Below are 24,153 nucleotides of genomic sequence, written 5' to 3' on the forward strand. Positions count from 1 at the left end.
TTCGTTCGGGACACAACAGCAACAGCAACAGTCCTACCATGTTTTCCTCCATTCGTAAAGCCTGACGGCCATGCTGCTGCGAAAAAGCCGTCGCTACTCGTCGCTCGAAGACATCCGTGATGAGAATGTGAGCACAACCAAATCGAACCCTAAAAATATCACAACAGGTCACTCGGCAGCGTTTTTCCGTCCCCCTGGCGAGAGAATGAGTGTCACTATATGAGTACCAAATGAGGAGAGAGCATGAAACGTCTCACAAAATACGCGAGTTTTCCCAGCGATCTGATGCTTGGGGTGTATATAAGCGACCACGTGGACCAGAATCACGCTCGTAAATTGCCTGCAGTAACTAAGAGAAAATAACTCATTCGGTTCATCACTCACCTCTCTTCCGGGGCTATTATGGTGGGGAAAATGTAGGGTAAAAAAAAGTTGAAAAAGAAGATAAGAGGCGGACACTTTTATGACTTTCTCAAGCAACAAGAATCGCTCCCTCTTTGTTGCTCGACCTGATTTATCACCCTAGTTCTCTCTCTATCTCGCTGTTTCTTGCTTTGATTGTGTGTGTCACCGGGAAAAGGCAATAAAGCATTGGTTGTCGGCCATAAAGCATTTTAATAGCTTTCGTGTTGTCTTACTTCATGATGTCCTCTCTCTTTGTTGCTCTCGCGCGGGGCAGGCCACACATTTCGGATGATGATGGTTGCGTACGAAAGTGAAATTTTTGAATGGATCTGGACCAACAGCGAGGGGAACAGCGGCATACTCCTCGGATAGTATAGTGTGTGCATGAGTGGAATGCGCACCGAATGGCGGGCGCTAACCGGCCGAACTGAACGAACGAACGAGATGGAGAGTCCCGACGACGACGCAATCCACGCGTGCACACCAATAAAGCATTTCGGGGTTTTAAAACTCACACAGAATGATTAATGAGCGAGGCACACTTTGCCGAGTGTTTTCAAGTGGATCTGGGGTTGGAATCTCACCCGCCCGGGGAGGGCTGAAATGTAAATTCTTCTGCGAACTTGCCTGAGCCCGAATTGTGGCAGCGTTGCTTATTGTTTTGGCTTGAGTCGAAATGTGCGGCGACGAAGGCCACCTGAAACTACATGGTCATTGTAGGAGATTTCGTAATCAGGAACTGAAACCTCGTTTTGAACGAAGTTAGTCTAATAAACGTATTTCTAACTCTCGTGTTAGAAAGCTCGTATTTTTGTGTTAACTTATAATGGAGTTACAAATTATTTCAACAATTTTTATAACATTTATCTTTCCAATAGACTAAGTGGTCGAAGAAAGATAATGAAACGAAGGTATTTCATAGTATCCCTGGGGCAGAAAAATAGCGGTACTTAGTAGCTCGTTGCTTATTGCCAACTAAACCAATTAGCCCAGATTCGTACTCAACTTTTCTTCTAGATCCCCAGAATTCGACAATACATATTGCGTAATAGGGACCCAGACTAGAACAGTTGGGTTCGAAATAAAAAGGTGTTTTATTTCAATATATCAAAGACATTTTACCCTACTTTTTTCGGAGGATGGAGATGTACTGATCAATAACTTTGGAACCCACTGAGATAAAACCGATCTTCTTTCACCATAAGAAAACAATTTTTAACTGAAATCCGATGCCAGGGTATTTGACTGCGGCAAAAATAGCCGAGTTTATCAGCTTTTTATCCCTATTTTGTTAGCCTATAAATTTTAAAACTTTTCAGCCTGCTTGAAACCATTTTGATTCTCTGGGGAGAGTTTTTGAATAAAATGATGCCTTCTTGCGAGTAATTCGGAGTCAAAATTAGGGTATTTTTATAGTAAAAGCTCTATAGTTCTTAAGCACGTAAAGATAGAGGTATAGTATATACAGCAATGTTGTGTATTTTTACTATTTGTACAACTTTGTAAAACAAGAAAAAGTCATACAACAACTACAAACACAGCTAAAATAGAAAAACAGATTTTAACGATTTTTCATTTATGAAAAATAGGATTTTTCTATCTTTGGTGAAGAGATAGAAGGTTACTGTCTTCAGCAAAATTTCTTGTAATAATATGCTGTAAAACTTTGCAGAACACATCAATGTGTTATACACTCAAGTCTTTTTTTACACGGTTTGTTTTTTTCGATTACTCAGGAACCGTACAACTTAGGGACCATTTACAAACTACGTAACGAATGTCGGGCCGCTCCCAAATGTATTGAGAAATAAATAAATGGTCCCTAAGTTGTCCCGTTCTTAATAATCGAAAAAACAAACCGTGTAAAAAAAGTACTTGAGTGTATTGAAACTGAAGCAAAATAAATTTTTTATTTCACTTTTTGAGGGATTAATTAAAATTTGAATTCCGCTGAACGATAGAAATCTTAATTTTAAGAAAGTCTTCCGAAGGTTCCATCATCCTAAAACCACGTTTTTCTGCTCAAAGCCAATGCGCACCAAAAAAGGTTCTGAGTCAGTGTGCTGTGCCCGGTTCATTGAGCTTTCGGTTGACAAACTGAGGGTTAAAATTTAATTTTTAGTAGAAGTCTTCGATATTGTACGATAAGTCTTAACTCTTAAATTTAAAAAAGAATGTTTAAAAAAAAATTTCCCGATTTTGTCAGTTTCCCCATTTTGTCAGCCCAAAATTCACCATGGGACTGACAAAATCGGAACATTACCGTATTTCCAGGGCATTTCACCTTACTTTTCTCGAAGTACAGAGATGTACTGTTGTAAGAACCAGTAACTCTGGATAAAACCGCTCTTTTTTCGTCATAAGAAAATAACTTTCAAATGAAACCTGGTGCCAGGGTATTTGACTGCGGCAAAAAATAGTCATTTTACCCTAATTTTCTTAGTTAACGTTGCAAACTTTAGAGTAGCAAGATGTTTATTTGACCAAACTACAGATACAAACAGGTATCGTGAGCAAACATTAAACCATTAGAATGCATTTAGAACTATCTTTTTTGGTGATCAAAGTTTAAGATTGGCCCAGCGGAATGCAGAGATATTTACTGTACATTGATAAAATTAGGGTAAAATGCCATTTATTTGTCCGAAACGACTAAGTGCCGTAAACGAATATCATACCGTTGGATTGTTTTTGAAAATAACTTATTTATGGCGAAAAAGATCAGTTTTATCACTGCGCAATCCGGAAATATGGCCTGTCACATCACTTCATATCGAGAAAACTAGATCAAGATAGCCTTCTTTTGGTCAAAACAGTTAAAAACAGACGCGTGCCATTATTAAGCTCGACGCTATTTGGAGGTACTTATAAAGATATCTAGCTCAGCGGCATTTGAAGATTAGACATAAAGGATTTTTTTTAAAAAACAAATTACCTATCCGTGCTCCGAAGCACACACTTGTGTTTTCCAATTTTCCAACAAATGCGTTCTTGTTCTAACGAACACACTTCCATGAGCATTCTTCTTTGGACTCCCTTTCTTATTTTCCTGCGACAAGTTTTCACGAGTGTATTTGACTATCAGCTACGGTCACTCTCATTATTATAACCCAGCCGTTAACACAGCATAGCTCCCAAGGGACCGCATTCGAACCCGCATGTGTAAGCAAGGGCATAAGATAAAGAAGAAGTAAAGCATAATCTGTATCCATGCATCCATTCATCCATCGTATTGTATCGTTCGCGCTCATGGCATTGGCTTGCCTCGTGAGCGGGCTGCGCAGGAAGACGCTTCGAGGCTGTGCGTTCGCGAGTGTGATGGTTGCAAAATAGATGCATTTAAAGAACCAGCGATTGTTTATCGTATACTTCCTTCAGTTTAGTAAGTGTTGGATGCTACGAACCTCACACACGCTTACCGTCAACTAGGGATACATACTGTAAAACACCGTTCTTTTATTACTTTCCTCTATCGTTCCTTTCATCTGTAGAGAAATGTTGCTAAGCCAATGCTATCAATATTTGTGTCATCAAACCGGGCAGATCATCTAATATATATATCAAACTTTTTCACATTATGACATAAAATAAATAAATTTCCTTTCAATGATAAGAAAAAGAGTACGCTAGTCATTTGTGACTAGTAAATTAGTAAATGTAAAAATAAGCTTTTATGATGTGTTTAAAATTATTAAATAACGAGTGCTCACAAGAACTTTTGTTTTACATTCTTGAAACAACTACGAACTTATACATTAAAAAACTTAGATAATAATATTTAAAGTTCATTATTCGAATTCTTCAATTACTATTTTATTGAATAAAATAACAGTTCACGTGTATGATTCAACGTATAGTTTTTTTGCGAACCAATCAACGAGCGACCAGTTTTCCAGCCAACACGGCCACGACTTTTCTCCTAGGGGAAAAACGTGGTGCGTGACTGAGCACCCAAGGAAAACGGAAAATTCGTTCCACGGTATTCCGCCGCTCGGTGCTTCCCGGGTAAGGATCTATCAGTTTTCCGGAAAGACGTACCTACCGAAAATTCAGTGAGTTCAACATATTGTGGTTACATGTTGACGCATTTATGATTTCCATTAATTATTTCATGAATTTGCATTTTATATTAATTTGATATTTATTATTCTTCGCGAGCTGGCTGTTTGGTCGTCTCCAATGTTCATTCTCATCACTCTAGAACCTGCGCGTCAAAATGAACTTATTTTCCTAAATCGTTTTATTATACGGGAAGAATTGATTTAATGACTTTATTTCGCGCGATCAGAAAAAGGTTTATGAATAATGGATACTTCGAAGCGTATTTATCATTTAACAGTTTGATTGAATGATTAATGAGCGAGCAGTCTTTCCACCTTTTGCTTCTCGAAAATTACTCCTTTCTGGGTTGCGACTTTTCCATCCATCCTTGCAATGCTTCGCATATTTTCTATGTCTATCTACGGACGGAGAGTAGCAGTTTAGTAGGCATGAGAAGTTTGGTGTTTATGCTATCGTATCTTATAAATATTAACCAGTTGAGGTGAGAATGAGACAAATTTATTTATGATTCCGTATATTACTCATGCCGCAAATAAAGTCTAGATACATACACTCGTCTTGACGAACGGAGAGGACACAACTCTGCCGTTGCTGTTGCTGCTGCTGCTGGTGCCGACGGTATAAGCTTAGCGACATGCTCTTTCAGTGCTGTCCTGCTGCACAAGCCTGCGGAAGGCTTCAAACTGCATATGCTTAGCTTAGATTCATACTGCCGACGAATGTGAATGAAATGATTGCATGTTGTAGTACACAGTGTTTTGCTGGCGTTTGTTTTTTGTTCCACATTACTGCTTATTTTGCCGTAAGTGGTCTCTCTGTTCGTGCATTCACCGTACATACAATTTGTTGACTTAACTGAGCACTATCCGCAATGATTGCTGCTGCTTTTGATTTATGTTTTGATAAACTCACCACAGTGTGTATCAAACAAACAAATATAAAAAAAATCTGTAATCTGTGAGTGATACAATGTATGCTGAATTTGACGTCCGATTCATGGGAGTAGATTGATTGAAGGTGAACGAGTTATAATTTAATTAGAGCTTCGAGCGTCGTTCTTGCATGTTATTTCCAGTGTGCTGGTACTGGTACAACATTAATTGAGAAGTTTTCTGCGATTGTTATCAGCAAGATCGCAGTTGTGTTGAAGTTGTCTGCCGTAGCAGAACGACCTCGAAAGTTGTCTTGAACACGGATATCGTATGAAGCCATTAACCAGTCCTGGTGCTAATAGAAGTATGATTGAATGTCACTGAGAGCAGACTGTTACCTTTTACAATTATGTCATTAAAATGATTATGGTAATTGCTGAATAAATTGACGGGTGACGGGTTGCATTAGCGTATAATCTAAAAAATCTCTTTGCAACATTGTTTCAACTCACAATCCTGTCTGAGCAAAGAGAGATTCGTTACGGAGTCAGTCAATCGCCGTCGGAAGAAATCAAGGCCCAACCTTTCCTTGCTAAACCGCTCATTGTCAACTATGCCGACATATGATATTAGATATGAACCTTGGTTGTAGAATATTAATCGTTGCATTCATATTTGAAGCTTTCTCCACCTGGCAATTAATTCAACAGTTCACTGTCTATCGGGAAATCTCGGAACACAGTTGAGCAAACGCCAATCGGCACGGTTTGAAAGCTATGCTGTTGAATACACCTATGCTGCGAACCTACAAAACATATCACCAAACCGGAATCGTTCGTCGATGGAACAAGCTTGATAAACCTTAACGTTCGGCCGTATTTTTTTTTTTATTTTTTTGTATTTTTCGTTTGTTTCGTGTGTGCTTACAGTGCTAGTATGATATATTCTCTCCGCGTTCGAGTTGTGCCAGTTCTAGTAGATTGCGATAGCCATGAGTTGCTGACCTAGCAGCCAATTGAACTCCGGACAGGACGGCCAGTGTACCTACAACATGCAAGTGGTCGGTCGCAGTGCAAAGCGCGTCGAGTATGTTTATCTTGTTTCAGTTCACTGTTTTATTTATGAAATATCACTTACTAAATTAAAAGTGGACGTGAATGGAATCGATAATCACGCCACCGCGCTTAACGCCGTGACTCTCACCCGGACCCAGCATCGATGCGATCGGACTCGCGATTGAAATGGCCAAGGTGTGATGCGGTTGCCTCTTGGGAACGCCGCTCGAAGCCAAATCGGTCGCACTGAGGACGCCACGGAGCGCTTGGAGTAGAAGTACATATGCTTGGCTCAAGTACATCACCTGCATAAAATGAAGCAAGGAACAACGTGCAAGTTTGTAAAGAAACCAAAACCCGCCGATGGAGTGAAGCGGTATGAAACGGTTGTATTTTACGTTTGTACGAGGTTTTATCGGAACAGTGACAGTGCGTTTTATCCCGCTTGCCACACGTTTGTGGATACCAGGTTCATATTAGCATACCAGTTGGACCCGGTGTGATTATTTGCATGTTCGGCAAAAGATGGAATTTAAATTCATTTGGCGAACCACGACAACAATGCGTAATTAAAACTGTTTGGTTTTTTGTTTGTTGATTCAATGATGCGTTGCGCTATTTGCGATTTCTCGCTGTGGGGGTGATTATTTTCATATTTAGAATTTGATATGTCCGGCTGGAATGCATAAAATTTTAATGATTTATTGTGTTTGATCTACCTTCTGGGTGATCACGCTGTGACGCCTGCATACAACCATTGCTGGCCGATTGGGTCCCCGAGTTGGCGAAAATTGATACTCAGGATGTCGAATTCGGCGCTCACCTGGATCGGAACTACCGTGAAGGGGTTTTTCTCGTTTGCTAGTAGACGCGAATCGCATTCAGATGACGTTAAATGATAACCGATAGAACACTGAACGTAGTTTATGCTTTCATTAGACAAACAAAATGCAGAATTTCCGGCTTTGACATGCTGTTTAGAACTCCGACTGATATACGACTTTTAAAAGAACTTTTATTTCATATTCTTTAAAATAAATCTGGCCGTAGTTAATGAAAATATAGTTTACGCTTTTTGTAAATATATTTATAGTTTATTTACCCCAAAAAACTTAAGACTGTTGCTTATTAAGTTCACGATTTGATCAGACGAGGAGTTATATACAAATAAAAAATAAAGAAACTAACAATTAACAGCCGAAATTAAATAATATAAATGAAATGCTTCAAACACATCGAAATCTTTCTGTAAGGAAATTTCCCAAGCTGATTTGCGACAAAGCTGCTATAAAATGGTCTTTTACTTTTGCATCTAACCTAAAAAAAGTTCAGTATAAGGATACAAAATGTTAAAGAAAGGTTGAATCTTCGCACTTTTATGGAAAAAATCCTTCATCCTCTTAAAACGACTTAATGAATCGTATAAGAAAATTAGGGACCCATTAAAAAATGACATGAATACCAATTTTACCTAATAACACATAAAATAATTTTCAATCCAGAGAAAGATCGGGCACTCAGCTAGTTGTGGCATATCTTTGAGATGTTTTTTCATTCCTAGTTTTTGAAATTTTGGGGAATTCAATAAATTCGACTTCTCAAGTGACTGCAATTGCAACTCAACTATATGTCTATGCAAAGATTATTGGTTTATATAAGATATGTTTAGAAAATAAGCACTCGATGCTGGAAAAATTTTAAAGGTAACACAGTAACAGGTCTTTTAGGAGGAATTAAGTTCGATTAAGTAAGTATTCAAAGAGAATTTCCAAGAAAGCACACAACTAGCTCAGAAGAAAGATTTGCAATTGTCCTCGGTCTACAGTATTAAAGGCCATCCATACTTCTTTAGTTCGACTACAATCGACCAGTATTCCTCAATCAGCTGTACCTCCAGGTTACCTTACCTTGGGAACCACACTCAAGTAACATTGAAGGTTTTATTACACTCTTACGATGGATTTAAAAAACAACTTTAGTCAAAAATGTCACTATAAGAGCACAAAAAACTCAAATAAATCCTTGAGCAGAGTTGTTCTTGTCGTTGTGGCATTTGATTTTTAACAGTTTGCCAAGTCGGGCCAAAAAAAGGCAATCAACTATCACTTTTTGATGAATTTTCTGGATCGTGATTCTAGAAGCTACGAAAGCGTCCCGCCGAATTGCAAATTAGGACCAAATGAGAGGATGCTACATTCCGCATTCGGAACTTGACTTTGCAGTCAGCTGTTACAGGACGATTGAGGAGCTAATGCTACGATCCTATTAACTTCCCCAGTCTAGATTCGAACATATGGCGACTGACTTGTTAGACCTCAGGACAAGTTAGAGACTGTGCTGAATTGATCAATGTCAAATGTTCACACAAACCTATTTTTTAAATATTTGTTATGGTAATGATTGAAAATTGTTATGCCAAAATAATTTATATTCATTTGAAAGTGCTTCAAAAATCACCTTTTTGTCATGAATTATACTTTTGCCACATTCTCCGAGCTGGTGTATCAATTAGATGTTTTATGAAAATTTCTTTTAGAATGGTTGATTATTTTTCCATGATCCATCCATCCAGTTGGTGTTTGTACCCAAGCTTAAAGCACTGTTCCATCGCATCCTGAAATAACGACCGCAATTCAATCTCGGATCCAACCCCCAGCTAGCACCAAATCGTAAATCAATGTCCGAAAATTATCGTAAATATCTCTTAACAAATTCGGAATCGTAACTAAAGCTAAATAAATTGCGCCCAAGTTGATTTTCAGTCGTATATGATGATAATAACTGACACACATACGATTTTCAGCACATAATGGTATAGCAGTATGGAGCGAGTCGTACTTAATCGGATATTATCGTATATAACTACTATATAACTATATAGATGAAATGCATATAAATATTCTCAGGCTTCATTTTCAGTTTTTTGCTCAGTAGACGCTTATTTGACTGCAGCGCCTCAACGAAACAAAATTCGAAAAAGTAGTGTAAACGGCAATATTATAGTTAACTATTATCTACATTATTGTTGAAGAAAGTATAGTTCTATCTTGTGTATTTACGGCGCTATGAGGCTGCTACCCCGTTGGTAGCAAAAAGACCGCTCATTTGGTTACCAACGGGGTAGCAATCGCATAGCGCCCTAAATATAAAAGATAAAAATATACTTTCTTCGGTAATAATGTAGATAATAATTAACTCTACAATTGCGCTTTACACTACTTTTTCGAATTCTGTTTCGTTGAGGCGCTGCAGTCAAATGAGCATCTACTGAACAAAAAAGGAGAATGAAACCGAGAATGAAATATTGTTTATCACGTATGTCGCCTCCAAAATTGTACGGACATGCCAGTTTTGTGCATCAAATACGATTTAGTAGCACGCATATCTCTACGGAATGCTGATTTTTACTTTTATACTTATGTAAAAATGTTAGCAAGGTCGTTGTGAGTTTCTTCGTTCACAACCAGGTCCCCTGTTTTCAGCGGCTCTGACTCCTCGGGCCATTTTGAATGGTGCGCGATTATGGGTAAGTACTCCCGAATCCATCGCGTCCAAAACTGGTCGATCAGTTGTCTAGCCAAATCCCAATTGGTTCCCGCAGCTCGATCGGCTGCTGTTAATGTCTTCAGTGATTGGATTACTCCATTAGAGCTCAAAAGTATAAAGTAGTCAGGGGTGAATGCCTCTTGATCGCAAGACTGAACCGAGACGAACATCAAAGGTCATGAGTTCACGATGGACTCTGCTTCTACGAGCATCGTCGAAAGCTTGTCGTCGTCTGAAATCCGTAAGCTGGACAGGCACTCCGCACTAGTCGCTCCCAAATCCCTCCGAAGTGTAGCGCTGACGGCGGGTTGACAACCCACTAAATCTTCGCATTGATGAACGTTTCGGTCACATTCTGATGTATGTCTTCGATTTCTGCTCGGCACTCACAGTTAGCACTCTAGAAATTCGTGCCATTGTCGGTGAAGATTTCACACGGTGTCCCTCGGCGAGCAACACGAGTGTCCAGGGTCGCCAGCTTGCAGGACTCTTGTAAAAACTTGCGATGGTAACTATCTATAACCAAATCCGTCGGACGGTCACGGAGGGCCTATCGGATATTTAAAGTCGTAGATTGCATATGGTTCTATGCACAAGTGGCTGTTCACGCGTAGAACTCCACGGTCGTCCTGGAACAGAAATAAGCTGTAGATTTTGCTGGTTTTCTCTACCGCCTACCTCGAGTCCCCAGTTTTTAGCGCTGTTACTTCGGCCGGGGGGATTTTGGCCTACACCGAGGACCACAAATAGTTCTCAGCTCATTCAATCTCTTCTTGGGTCATATGTGTCTCTGAATTTCGTTTCTGGTTCAGGTGCCGATGACTTGTGTTGGAGATCTTAACAAGCAGTCCCACTTCGAAACTCCGCTGAAGTCCATCTCCAAACGAGGACTCTTGCACCACTTCGTCGCTTGGTCTACAGCGTTCATCTTCGACGGTACGTTCCACTCTACAGTTCCACTCGGCAATCTCAGTTTTCGACAATATTTCACCCACCCTAAAGGGGACAAACTGTCGAAATCTCCAGTGAACGGATTTGATCCAGGTCGTCGCACAGTCGTCGAATCAGTCCACAATAATTTTCGCTTTATAGGCTTTCACAAATTGTCTTTACCAGCCTCGCTCCAGTCGTGGAACTGACAAACTTCCAACGGAATTACTTTTGCCTTGGTCATAACCAAAGAAGAGCTAATCTGTTCACGAGCCATTGTTCTAAGTAAGTAAATAAGTAAGTTCTATGTAAGTTCTAAGTAGATAAGTTATGCAGGCGTAGCGTGAAGATATGGAGTTCAAGTGGTACCATCTCGTTCCATGTCAGTCCAGGAAAGTACGGTCTATCTATGCCTGTGGTGGCCACAGCGTAAATCTAGCATAATGCGGGCTAAATCAGATCTCCTCGATAGATCCGCGGCCTGAAATGATTTCGGACATTAATAAATTCAACCCATTGTTCCCGTCCACACTATCAAACCAGTCCGCGGGCCGCAAGGACCATCTCCAAGAGTTTGGCCATCACTGGTCTATGCGGACCCGATCAAGTCGTTTCAGCAGAGCAATCCACTTTAGCTAGCTTTCTAGAATTCTTGCGAAGACTTCCTCGTCCCATTGCAGTTGTTCTCGCCACGCTTCTTGAATTATCAGTTTGCCGTGGATAAGGACCCAGACCCAGCGGATCGTAATAGCCCATTACACATCGAAGAATGTTACATTTGGAGATCGGAGTGGTTTCCAGATCGAAATCAACCGCGTAGGCAAACTTGTCTTCCCCGGGTTTCCAAAGTATCCCAAGGATTCGGTCGATCGTATCTTCAGTAGAGAAGGACAACGTCTTGGCGGACACCGCAACTAGTCCCCCGACCGGTCGAAGAACTTTTTGCAAATTCGATAACCAATTATCCAAATAACTAATCCCTGTATTGTGAGCTGCAGCTACTTTTGCCGTAACTTCGACGGCCTCCTGTTCCGAATCAAAGCTGCCCAAATAGTCGTTAATATAATGCTTTTTGATAATCGCCTTTGCCGCCCGTAGGTACTACTCCTTGTGCTCCTCTGCATTCAAGTTTTTAATAAACTGTGCCTCGGTTGGCGAGCAAGCACATCCGAAGCTGCATACGCCCAATACATATCCCTGAATGGCTTCGGATGGATTATTACGGAAGAGGAACTGGTATGGTCTATCTGGTTTCCTAATGAAGAACTGGTAAAACATCTGCTTGATGTTACCGCTCACCGTCACTTTTCTCCTTCGGAATCCACAAAACACCTTTAACAAGGCAACTAGGATGGCATTATTGAGAGATACTCCTTTTACCATAGGCGCTACAACTTAAAGCGAATCTTTCCGGGCTTTTTTGGGTTCAGAACAGCTCCAAAAGTAGCCGTAGCTCAGAAATAATATGCACAAACTCAATAAAAGATATAGATATAGATACGAAGGTCGAATTCGATAGAGAAGTAGTTTTTAAGTTTTACAGAATATCTCGGCTAGGTGGTGCTGCTAGATAGAGTCAGTAGGGTTTTTGCACTAATCCCGTAACTGTCTATGCTCTAATAGCCGGCTCGATAAAGAAGGGTCAAGTCTTAGAAAAGACGTTTAAGGTGTTACGGGTATGATTCCCAACATGGCCGGAAAAATGGCGTCCATGTGAGGATATAGGTGCCGTCGAATCGGTCATGTTGGCTTCAGTACTGTTTCACCTTAAGCCCCAAGACTAGACTAGAATATCTACCGTTTAATTAAATTGGATATCTAGAGTTAAAAAAATGCTGATTACAGAACAGCACACAGTGGGACGGTTTCAAAAATAGGCGCACATCAGCTTTTGCGGCGAAACTATTAAGTTTTCCGCATTAGTGTTTTCGCAAAAGTTTCTTGTTTTTTAATGTTTTTTTTTTGTTACATAAAAAATACATTAAGGGGGTAGATCAATAAACAGAGAAATTAACTTTTTTATTTTAGGTCCAAAATAAACAGTGCCTAAGGCCAGTGGTAGAGCACATTATTTCAAGAGTATTTGGTGAAGGGAAAAAGTTTCTATCCCTTAAAGGAAAAAAGATATTGAGCTACACAATAACAAACCCCCTTAATATCAGTTTTCCTAATTTTTCTGCAGCTTTAGAAATATTTGGTTCCATAAACAATCGTATGTAGATTCATGAAAGATGTACCTATTATTCTAAAACACAAATACATCTGTTGTTACTGCTGAAATTTACGTACACAATCGTTTCGTCATCCCCTATCATTCAGCACTAATTAAAGAGGGTTAGAATTGAAACAAGGAAACCATCCACTCCCTCGAACAGAAAACTCTGTTTAACTTCCCGGCATCGAACTGCAACAAAATGCACTTCCACGGAAGCGAATGTAGTGTTGTGCTTCACCGACTCTCCGAGTTGTATTTAACATTCTCCGGTCGGAACAAACCCGAGGTGTACTGCGCGCGCCTTTGCCGTAATTGATTTGGCGCATGATTTGTTGTTTGACATTCAGAAATTTGTCATCATTAGCATTTCGCATAACGCGTCATGAATCGATAGAATTGCTGTGATTCCTCCGGCGGTCAAAAGTGTGTTTTGTTTGCTGGGTTTCATTTCATTTGCCGCTGACTACGGCGACATGGAGGACTTTTATTGCGCTTTGTGCATTCCATTCAGCACTCGTCGAGCATGAAAACTGGCACCGCAACGGGCATCGATGCATGGGAATTGATTTATGCTTCTCGATAATGGGTCAATCGTATTAAACTTCCGCGACGGTGTGTACTCAGTCAATGAATACAAATATTTTATGAATTACATAACAGTTTTTTTGTTGTTGCTTCCAGTTTGTATTCCGCCCGTTTTGGCGATTTTCCGGGCGTCATCGATTTACATTCATTTCTCTTCGTTAGTATGGCGCCTGCTGGATTTGATTTATTAGATGAATCGTTCATAGTGACATGCCTCTTCTATTTCCGTGCAATGATCTGTACATTCGGTAAATGCACGAACTCACTGGCGTGTTGCACAATAATTTATTGAATATTAATTGACTCAATTCGCGTCTGCTCCTCCCGAAGTGTAATGGCGGTGGCGGTTGCTTCGTGGGTGATCTGAATGTTGAAACACTAAACTTTGAGAAGTTCCAAACAGGGGTGGGATAGAAACACCCGTAGATGTGAAACACACAAAACCGATTGGAACCGTTGTAATATGAAACTACTGGCATGTGGTATTTCTTTAAATAAAGCCATGTTCAAACCTCCCACTAAATAGCAATTTGATCGTATCTTACTGATGCATGCTTCACTCGCTCCAAACAACAGTACCATGAAATAAAACGTACAATCTCAGCTAAACTAGATAGACATGATCTAACTGTTTCAAATTTTCTCAGGTCGTTAAAAATCACAAAACAGTGATAATTTTAGGCCTAATTTCAAATGCTCACCGTCTGTATTTTCGAAGCAAAAACCACTGAAATTCGCTACTGCACCGGAAACCGACTTGCGAATCATACCGTTTTGCCTCCAAATGAAAGATCACGCAAGCCAAACTTCGTTCGTCGCAGATGAAGACCTTCATTAGTGCATGTATAATGTAATGTAAACAAAATTGTGAAAATTGCATCTCACGCGACATTTGTGTTCGCGTATAATTCTATACATAACATTTACGTTTTGACTCGAACCAACAGCACCCGATGGATGGAGGCGGAGAAGCCAGGTGCGGTGATGCGCGACGGCAGGGTCCACGGGGCGGACTGGCAAATGCGAACGGGTTCATGCTTAGTGGCGCGTTGCGGGCACACATAATATCGTTACAGGACCGCAAAAGATGCAATCGAGGATTCGGACAGAAGACATCCACAAAGCCATATCAGGTGCCGACGGGCGAAGAAGAAAACTGATTTCTGACTGCACACTTTTCGAGAGGCGACTTGAAAGCTTGCTCAGTTTGCATTTAGGTATTCGCATGAAATCACGAAACGTTGCGCACGCAAATTTTCATAGTGGAAGCCAAGTCTCGATGAAGCGAGCGTTAAGAATTAAGAAACGTCGAAGACTGCACAGTCGCTAACGAAATAAGCCATGACGATTTCAGACTGCCTGAGGGGAGATGAAATCCCGGGATGATCACAGACTGGAAAAGACTTAATTTCTTGGCCTCTTTCCCATATACGTAAACCGAATCAAGTCACAAGAGGTGCATATCGACATTAACGTTTCAATTCACGCTTATTATCAGCGCGCAGGACAGCATGGCATGGCTTAAGTCCTGGCGGATACTGACTGCTGTCGCGTAACACATCGAAAAGTCCGTATGAAAATGCCAACGTTCAACGCCCAGATACGATAGTGCAAAAAAGAGATCGAATTTTGCCACAGCCAGCGGTTGAAACGGTTGATGTAAATTTTAATTTTCCTGCGAGGGCGTTAATAGCGGTTAAAATTCGAAAGCAAGCTACTACTCTCTACCGTGCACATGTTAGTTCATGTTTTTCCGAATAGATCAAAGCTACTACTGGATGTACACAATTCATTCGAAGTGCACATGCGTTTAGTTTTTGATACTCGCTCGCTCCAAATGATTAATCACATCAAAGATTAAGCGAAACCGCCGACTCCTCGGTTCGTTGCGGTCAGCGATAAATTAAATCCCGGTGGGGCATGGTGGGGTTGAATACGAAAATAAACATGCTCAGCGCGAGTGGCGAGTGGCGAGGTGTCCAGTCAGCAGAATCAGAATCGCCGTTCGACGCACTGCTAGAATATTCAAAAATCGCGTACATAAATTCATAATTTGTCCATTCGCGGTTTGTTGATTTTTATGCACACGCTGTTTCCTCTTCTCCTTCAACTGTGTGGTCACATGCCTTAATTAGATCTGATTCATTTAATTTTCATAGAAAATAATTGTCATTGTGTACTAGTGACAATAATTCAGGACATTAATTTTTCAAATATTTAATAATTTTAATCCCATTGCCACCGCGAACAGAGCACTTTATTGTAATTCATAGTAGGACATACACATGTGTCTGTGTGTGCGTGTATGTATGCGTGGATGGGTGAACATCGATGCATTGGTTTGCATCCCAGCAGTTGCCGATGCACCGGTATAGAGGCCATTTTAGACTTCCATTGCGTTGGTTGGTTGCTGGTAGGAATGTAATTTCTAAATTTTCCAGATCGGAAGATCCAACGCATTCGAATAATTTTCAGATCGTTGACCGTTCACTACCGACTCCAACGCTGCCGTACGGAGGATGCAGCACGAGTTGGAAAGTTGCCTACATTCGCAATTACCAATTCATCACTGGAAATAATCATCGCAGCTATTGCAATTATCAACAGCTGAATACACCTGCCCAAAATTTCCTCTTCCTGCAGGAGGTCATCGGAGAAAAGAATCGTGTTGTGTAATTATTATCAGTTATTTGTTGACCAAAGGTTACGTTATCCCGACATCCCAAGGAGGGTAATTTATACCTGAGCCTATGCGACCTTCGAACGATCTACGGTAAACGCATTTTGATGTAACCTTGAAATGAAATCGTTCTACATTTGATGGGTGATTTTGCTCTGTGCTATGTAGGGTACGTTGCTGCTTCGTCGTAATTGCCTATTCTCGTCCTATCCAACACAAATTATTAAAAATATCAGCATTTTTATGACACACAATGCAAAACTAGTTATTCCCTAATATTTTAGTTGGTTGTCTATCATACGCGATCAATCAAAGTGAGCTGAGATTTATTTAAATGCTTTTTATCATTAAAGAAGTCCTACCAGCCAAATTTCCAACGTTTTTTCGTGCGACGAAGAAGAAAATGTCGACTAATCGTTTTAATTTCCGTCATTCATAAATGAAAATAACTCACGCAAGGCATTGTCGTTATTCTACAGCCAGGAAAACTTGCCTGACCCGCAAAAAATTTGTCATGCCGTCCTACACAAATACATGCGCGTTAGCTTCGTAAACATTGTTGTGATTTTTAGTTCGGACAATGAAAAATTTTGATGGACGGATTTTAAAACGGTACGACGAACTTAAAAAATAAAGTCAGTTGCGTAATTTCAATAGGGGAACTGTGGGTAAAATGAACAGGGGGGTAAAATGAACAGGTAGCCAAATTCCCAGTAAACCGATTAAAATGTGTTCCATATCAATAGGTATCTTCTCCTAGAAGTATTACAAACTGTTTGAGACAATATGTGGTGATCATAAACGTTCTAATGTGAACAAAATTGAAAAAGTAAAAAATATTTGTTGAAATCGAACGCCGATGGTAATTTCCACTATTAGTATATAAGCTTTTTTGACGAAACAAATTAAATTTCGACTATTGGTATCATTTTATTTTATTTATTTACAAGTCTTCGACTAATTCGTACAGACTGTCGCTACATATTACTTATTCTATGTTTAAAGGTTATTTTACTAATATTAAAATCATAGCACTCTGAGATATTGTCAAATTCTCTACAGCAAACATTAAACGGATTATTTTGGGCATATTGAGTACGATACACAGGAAGCCGAAGGAAATGAGGCTGGCGAGTAGGCCTTGGAGGCACGTTGATTGGAACACGGCTAAGCAAGTCGGGGCAGTCGATATTATTGCCAAGAAGGTCGAAAACAACAAGCCGTTGCAGCAGCGTCCTTCTAGTTGTCAGTGTCGGTAGATGGATAAGCGCGCATCGGTTTTCGTAATACGGTAGATGAACTGGATCGCGCCAGGGCAGGAGTCGTAGAGCATATCGAACAAAGTAGCGTTGGGTTCTTTCGATTCGATTTACTTGCACAGCATTATAAGGAGCCCACACAAGCACTGCATACTCCAGTATGCTTCGTACAAGTGCACAATATAACGACTTTAGGCAGTAGACATCTTGGAATTGTTTCGTATTTCGTTTGACGAACCCCAATACAGCATAGGCTTTGGCAGTAGTAGAATTTCACTGTATTTACACGGTTGATACTTGCTGCAGACATTTTATAATCGAATGTTATAACGTTGCGTCTTTTTCTGCAAATTTTTTGAGATCATCTGCGAACATATAGTTAGGAGACTGTATGGTGGTGCACAGATCGTTTACAAATAGTATAAACAGCAGTGGACCTAGATGGCTTCCCTGAGGCACACCCGATTCGATCTCAAACGGAAGTGAACTCGTTCCATCTAAGCGGACGCATGCAGTACGCTCGGTGAGATACGACAGTCCATTCATGGTATCTGTGATCACAAAGATATACTCTGCTTTCCACATGAACAAATTTCTTGCCAAATCAAGAATTTCTTGGCAAACTTCAACATCTTCTGTTTTCGAAGGTTCTCTGGAACACCAAACTTATCCTTTGCAATGAAATACTGGTTCTCCGGAATCCGGTTATAGTCACACAGGTCTCGGCATCCATAATGCAGCACTGTGGTTTTGTCAGCTTTTGATCGTATAACTTCCGGGCACGGCCTTCTGAACCTTAAACGTACGCAACCCAACTCAAGTTTTGACCTTCTGAATGAATCTTTTGCTCAGATTCAGTTTTTTTGCCACATTTCGAACGGAGGAGTTTGGTTTCTCGTCGAAGGCCCCAACTAAGCGGGTGCGATCCTTAATAGTATACGAACGACTTTTAAGGTAGGACTACGTCTTACGGCAAGGTTTAGGAGAAAGTGTCATTCCAAAAAATCAAAAAGCGTCACGAAAATATGAATATGCTTTTGAACGCTAATAGCTCTACCAATTATGAATGGATTATCTGTTTACTGTGAGTTCGATTACTTTATTTTTAGAAAAAAAAAGCAACAAAACTCCCGCGTCCCAATCGGTCAAAGATTCTTTACGACGTTCAGACTTGTACTAATTTGATATCTGTTTGATTTGAAAAGTACGCCAGAAGCAGTGATCCTCTCGTCCTAACAAGATTTCTTAGAACCGCGACAAACCTAGTCTAATTTGATGTCCTGAAAGTGAACAGTTATAAAAAAATGAGCGATTAACCCCATCTTTCGCCTGATTGTATCCTCATTCTGCAAGAATTTATTCAATTCTGATGTCTTGTATGAAAAAGAGGTTGACGGAATATTCATAAGCATGTGACGTGATGCAGCAATTTTCAAAGTGAGGAAGAATTAGCAACTGTCTGATCCGAAAATAGATTTTGGGAGTTTAAATTGTTGCTTTACAATTAGTTGCATACAATTGTTTACATACTTTCGATTGTATTGCTGTTAAGCGTGAAATGACTGATAAACTGAATCCGAAATTAAACAAAAGGAGAAAACTTTTTCCAAATTAATTCTACTATTTATATTTATTCTCGACAGATGCGTATTTCGCCTACGGCTTGCATCTTGCAGGCTTCATCTGAGTCTGTTTTCGAACAGAGTCGTTGTATGCTCGAAGATCGGCTGGGCGGTGCTGCTAGGCAGTAAGATCGTTACACTAGTCCCGTAATTATCCTGTACTCTAATAATCTGCTAACCGTCAGCAGTGGAGATCTCTGATCTCATCCCTTTGTTCTGCCGGATCGGCGGACATGGACACATAAGTAAGTAAGTCTAATAATCTGCTGCGAAGCCTGTCGATAAAGAAAGGTCAAGTGAGCTTTGCGCACTTACCCACATCCTAGCCTTTCTGAAACGTTAAATTTCCGGAAACACGTCTAATTGTCGATAGGTTGGAGTCAAATTTTGGTGAGATGCCGTCGGGTAATAATCAAAATCAAAATAACGATTAGAAATAATTTTTATTTCAGTGGAGCACTTTACTACTCAAATTGAATTCACTTTGCATATTCAGGCATTGTTCTCTGTCACTAATAAATCACTAAACTGACCTGATTATCATTATATTGAAAATAGAAAATAATTTTACCTGTTGTGCTGGACTCTAGTTATAAAATATCGTATTCTAAATTTCACCCAACCATTCCACCATACCGCATTTTCACGCAAAGCGATGACGATATATCAACTCGCCTTATTCGTGTACATAATTTGTTACGATTTTTGGCACAATATTTTCCTAATTTCTAAAAAACCTAGTCCTAGACCTAAAAAAAGGTAGTCTTCAGCGATGTGCATTAATTAGGCGAAATTACCGAGGTTACAGTAACGGTATCGTTGCGTCGAGAGGGGATTAGAAATTGATAGCAATTTATTTCCGGTTACAGGCAAGTTGTGCAGAATTTCACCACAAGCCTCGCACAAATGCAGCAAGGTAATAAACATGGCGGGGTGCCTGCGGATGCAGAGTCGGCAGCAGCCGGTATTAGCCGGGAGAAATATAGCTTTTCGTTTTGTAGATGCACAATACAATGCAGAAAAAAAAGCTACTGCCAGAATGGAAGAATAAGCGGGAAACCGGAAGGAATTTTGCGGATTTGCGAGAGTTGCATTTCAAATTCAAAGAAGATCCTTCTGGGGCTGCAAGAAAGCTTAAGCGTTGTCGATAAAAAAAAGTTAAATTTCTTCTCTGGATACCGACATCCAGTCTCGATGCGGCGGCTGTCGGAAAATTTATGAGTCAATTAAATTAACATTCTTCTGCATTTCTTTCACCGCGAAGTTCGATCTATTTTGCCTCGCTATCTATCCATTGTGGCTTCGCTTTAGCTCAAGAAAGCCATGGATCGTTTTTCTTCAGCATGTTGGCCGTTTTGTTTTTACGCTAAGAATAAATTAGAGCTGGGAAAATCTCTTTCCAGTCTTTCAAAACCAACGATTGGGCAATCTGCAATCAATCAGAGCGAAGTGTTTTCCAAACACGAAAGCAATAAAAAGTGACATTTTCTAACTTGGTAACGTTCCGCAACGATTATCACCTTTATTGTTTGTCTTTTTTCGTCTGTCTGGAGAGGAATATTGATGATGTAAAAGGCATCGTTGGAATGAGGATACGAATGGAACAAGTTTAAATTTATCTCAGCGGAAGAAATATTTTGGCACAGTTTAAATTACTTTCCAATTGATATTTACATCGCAGGATTTAGAAGATAGATACTCGATGTTATCAAATTTAATAGCGTGGAAGTGAACCTCGAATTGGAAGCAAGTAAAAAATGTTACTGCTAAAATTTTATTTTTTACGTGCTAGCCAAACAAGCAATCCCGTTCACACGCATAAATCTTGCCAGCAGCAAAAGCAAATGTCCTTCAAGTTACGCATTTCTTCGGCATGTCATAATGCTCAAAACTAGAAGCAACGACATGACAATAAATAATAAAAAATAATATATTGCACGCAGAGCAAGAGACGATGGTGACGGAAACAGAGAGTAAAACTGACCTCTGAATCAGCATGGTGGCCGCGTTCCACGCTGGAGCTCTGCAAAAATAAAAACGTGCCATAAATCATAGGAGAAACATAGACAATAATTTTGTCTATGCTAAAGAAATATTTGAAATCCAGAAGCAGAGTTTCAACTTATTGCTTCCCGGTCGGTTTAGTTTATTGAGATTAAAATCAGCAGCATTGTGACGAAAGTAGCTGCTAAAAGAGTCACAGTAATTGTGGTTCATAAGTTTTAATTTATCTAAATCGTTAGAGTTTTTCTGCCACCAAATTAAATTCGCCCAAATTACTTGCATTTTATGCACTTGCATAAAAATCAACTACTGAAGTCAGTTCAAGAAGTAAACTGCATTAGTTGCTGCGACAAGACAAGAAACAAAACAAATAAAATCGAAACTCGTTCTGTGCTGCAAACCCGCTCATCGTCGATTCAAACGGGGAAGACAATTTTCACTGAAACCGATTAGAATGCGGCACGGGCCTGCCTGAGTCATACGACACCCACACCACACCGTTCTCCCACGTTATCCTCCATGTTCCATTTGAAGAATGTTCCCTGAAAACACGGCCATAACGACTGTTGGGTAAAATCGAAAGCAAAAGGGATGATAATTACTAGAAATTAATTATTGAACAACTGTTGATATTCGGAAAGTGAAACGTGCCGGGGCTCATCGGCAGCTGCTTTTTGGCTGCTAACGGTGGAGTCAGAATGTTACCTTCGTAGTTCGATTGTTTCGTTACTGAGAAATGTGTACGCTTTATATGAAATATGTTACGATCGATATCGATATTATTTATTCGTTAAAAATTGAGTCAATATTACTATTAAAGAATTTTTGATTTTTCCTAGGAAAAGACAGTATAATGTATAAGTTAACACTTCTTTATTGGAACCCTTTTGGCTTTACCTGAACCCAGCCAAACAGAACATAGGGTTTCCTCCTCCATTCGTTCATCCAGTCGTTGATCTCTAGACCTATAATTAAAGCTTGCCAGCACGCCGCGTTGGATTCTATTTCGCGATATAATTATACAATTGCGCGCTCGATACACTTTCGATCGCACACAAAAACCATTTCAGCTCAATGAGCTGCCGGTGCTTTAATGATTTATGAAAATCAGTATTAATTTAAAATTCAATTTCAGTTCGCATCGGCCCCAGCGAATACTAATTTATTCTCCGCTTAACTGCTGCAAATAGACACTGGTTGGACCCAGTCTTTTCGGTACTATTTTATTTTTCTCTTTTCATTACATCATTGGATGGGCCCAAAATAAACATCTAATGCGGCATGTTCAGTGATATCCCAGGCAGTGTACCTCGTTCGCCATCAAGTGGATGGATGAACTGTTTTCCATGCGGGTTTGGAATACGCCTTTTCGAAACACTCTGCTCGAGAATACGGTTTACAGTTTTCAGCATCCATTACTCACCAAACTCATCACAAACTCACTCTCTTGAAGCTCACACGCTTGAGTTATGGCTGTGAATTGAATAAAATATTTTCCATTTAATTGAACTTAATAAATCATTTCGGCTCAGCACTTGCCCGAATTTTTCCCGTTCTATTCCATTCTGCGTGTAAGCCTGAACTATATTTCTGGAATCGTTTGCTCGTTATATAATTTTTTTCCGCTCTCCTTTTTCGCAGTTCCAGCTTTTCGGTGCCCTTTGGTCTTGTTTTATTTTATTCAAATTTTTTGGCGCAAATATCGTCGGATAGACCGAACCGAACGTGGAGAACCGGTACGGTCCGTGGAACCGGCCGGCGGCTCTAGCTGCCTTTCCTTATTCTCTTCTCTTCGACCCTCATGGCAACAGCCGGGTTTGTCTTTCCGATAAAAATGACATTGTCCGAAACGAGTGGTGCAAAACCAAAAAAAAAAAAGAAAAATGCCGCTGGCACACATCGGGTGTTTCATCATCGGGCAGTGTGTAGTTTGTTTTCGGGGTCCCTGTCGTTTGCACACCAGCTTATCGGGCGTACCAACGAGGAATGATAGAATATATCAATAATCATTTCGTCGTTTCGATTTCATAAAGCATTTCACAATCAGAGTTCATTAGTTTACGATAGAGGAACGAGTTAGCCTTTGACGTAATAAATCGGAATTGAATACGGGAATGACTGCGAAACGACGCGAGGACGGTTCAGTTGACAGATTAAAGTGATGCAAATTTCTTTTACTTTAGAGAAAATTTCGTAGACGATTGAATGAAATACAAATTTTATCGCTCGTGAATACATTTTTCGAAAGCTTTTGGTACATAATTTTTGTTAGTTCAGTAAACTAAAATGTATTAAAATGCCAGTATATTCTCATTCAATTTATTTACGTTTATTATCATCATTGTATGCAATGCATTAAAATTCCTAATTCTAGGAGGCGGAACACGTGGCATGTGGATGCAAGGCGTACAGATGTCAGGCATTCTGGATGGAATACTGTCGAAAACCATAACGGACACGAGGCCAAATGAACACGAGGCTGAATATTTAGATCTGGAACGGAACGTGATGCCAGCTGATATTGAACTTCACATTTGTTATTGCCCGTCAGTTACTTTTAACTGCTCACTTTTCACTCCTAACTACTCTCTTTTCATTTCTCGCTTCATTTCTACTCATTTCTCGCTTCTCACTAATAGCTTCTCATTGCACACATCTTATTATCAGTTTTTCCTATTTAAATATGAAAGAATAAATATTTTTCGCGAAGAACCAAAATTGAATGAACTTGAAAAGATATGCCACGACTTATGAACTACAATAGATGACTCTGAAAAAACATCGTTCGGGGCCGGTGGAACTTGAACACACAACTCTCGACTGCCGGTCGAATGCTTTTACAAATTACACCACCACGCATATTATTCATCCGGCAGTCTAATATCAAGTTTAGTTTTGTTCTTCCAATTATGACATCC

The sequence above is a fragment of the Sabethes cyaneus genome, chromosome 1, assembly GCF_943734655.1.
Source record: "Sabethes cyaneus chromosome 1, idSabCyanKW18_F2, whole genome shotgun sequence".
In the NCBI taxonomy this organism is placed as follows: domain Eukaryota; kingdom Metazoa; phylum Arthropoda; class Insecta; order Diptera; family Culicidae; genus Sabethes; species Sabethes cyaneus.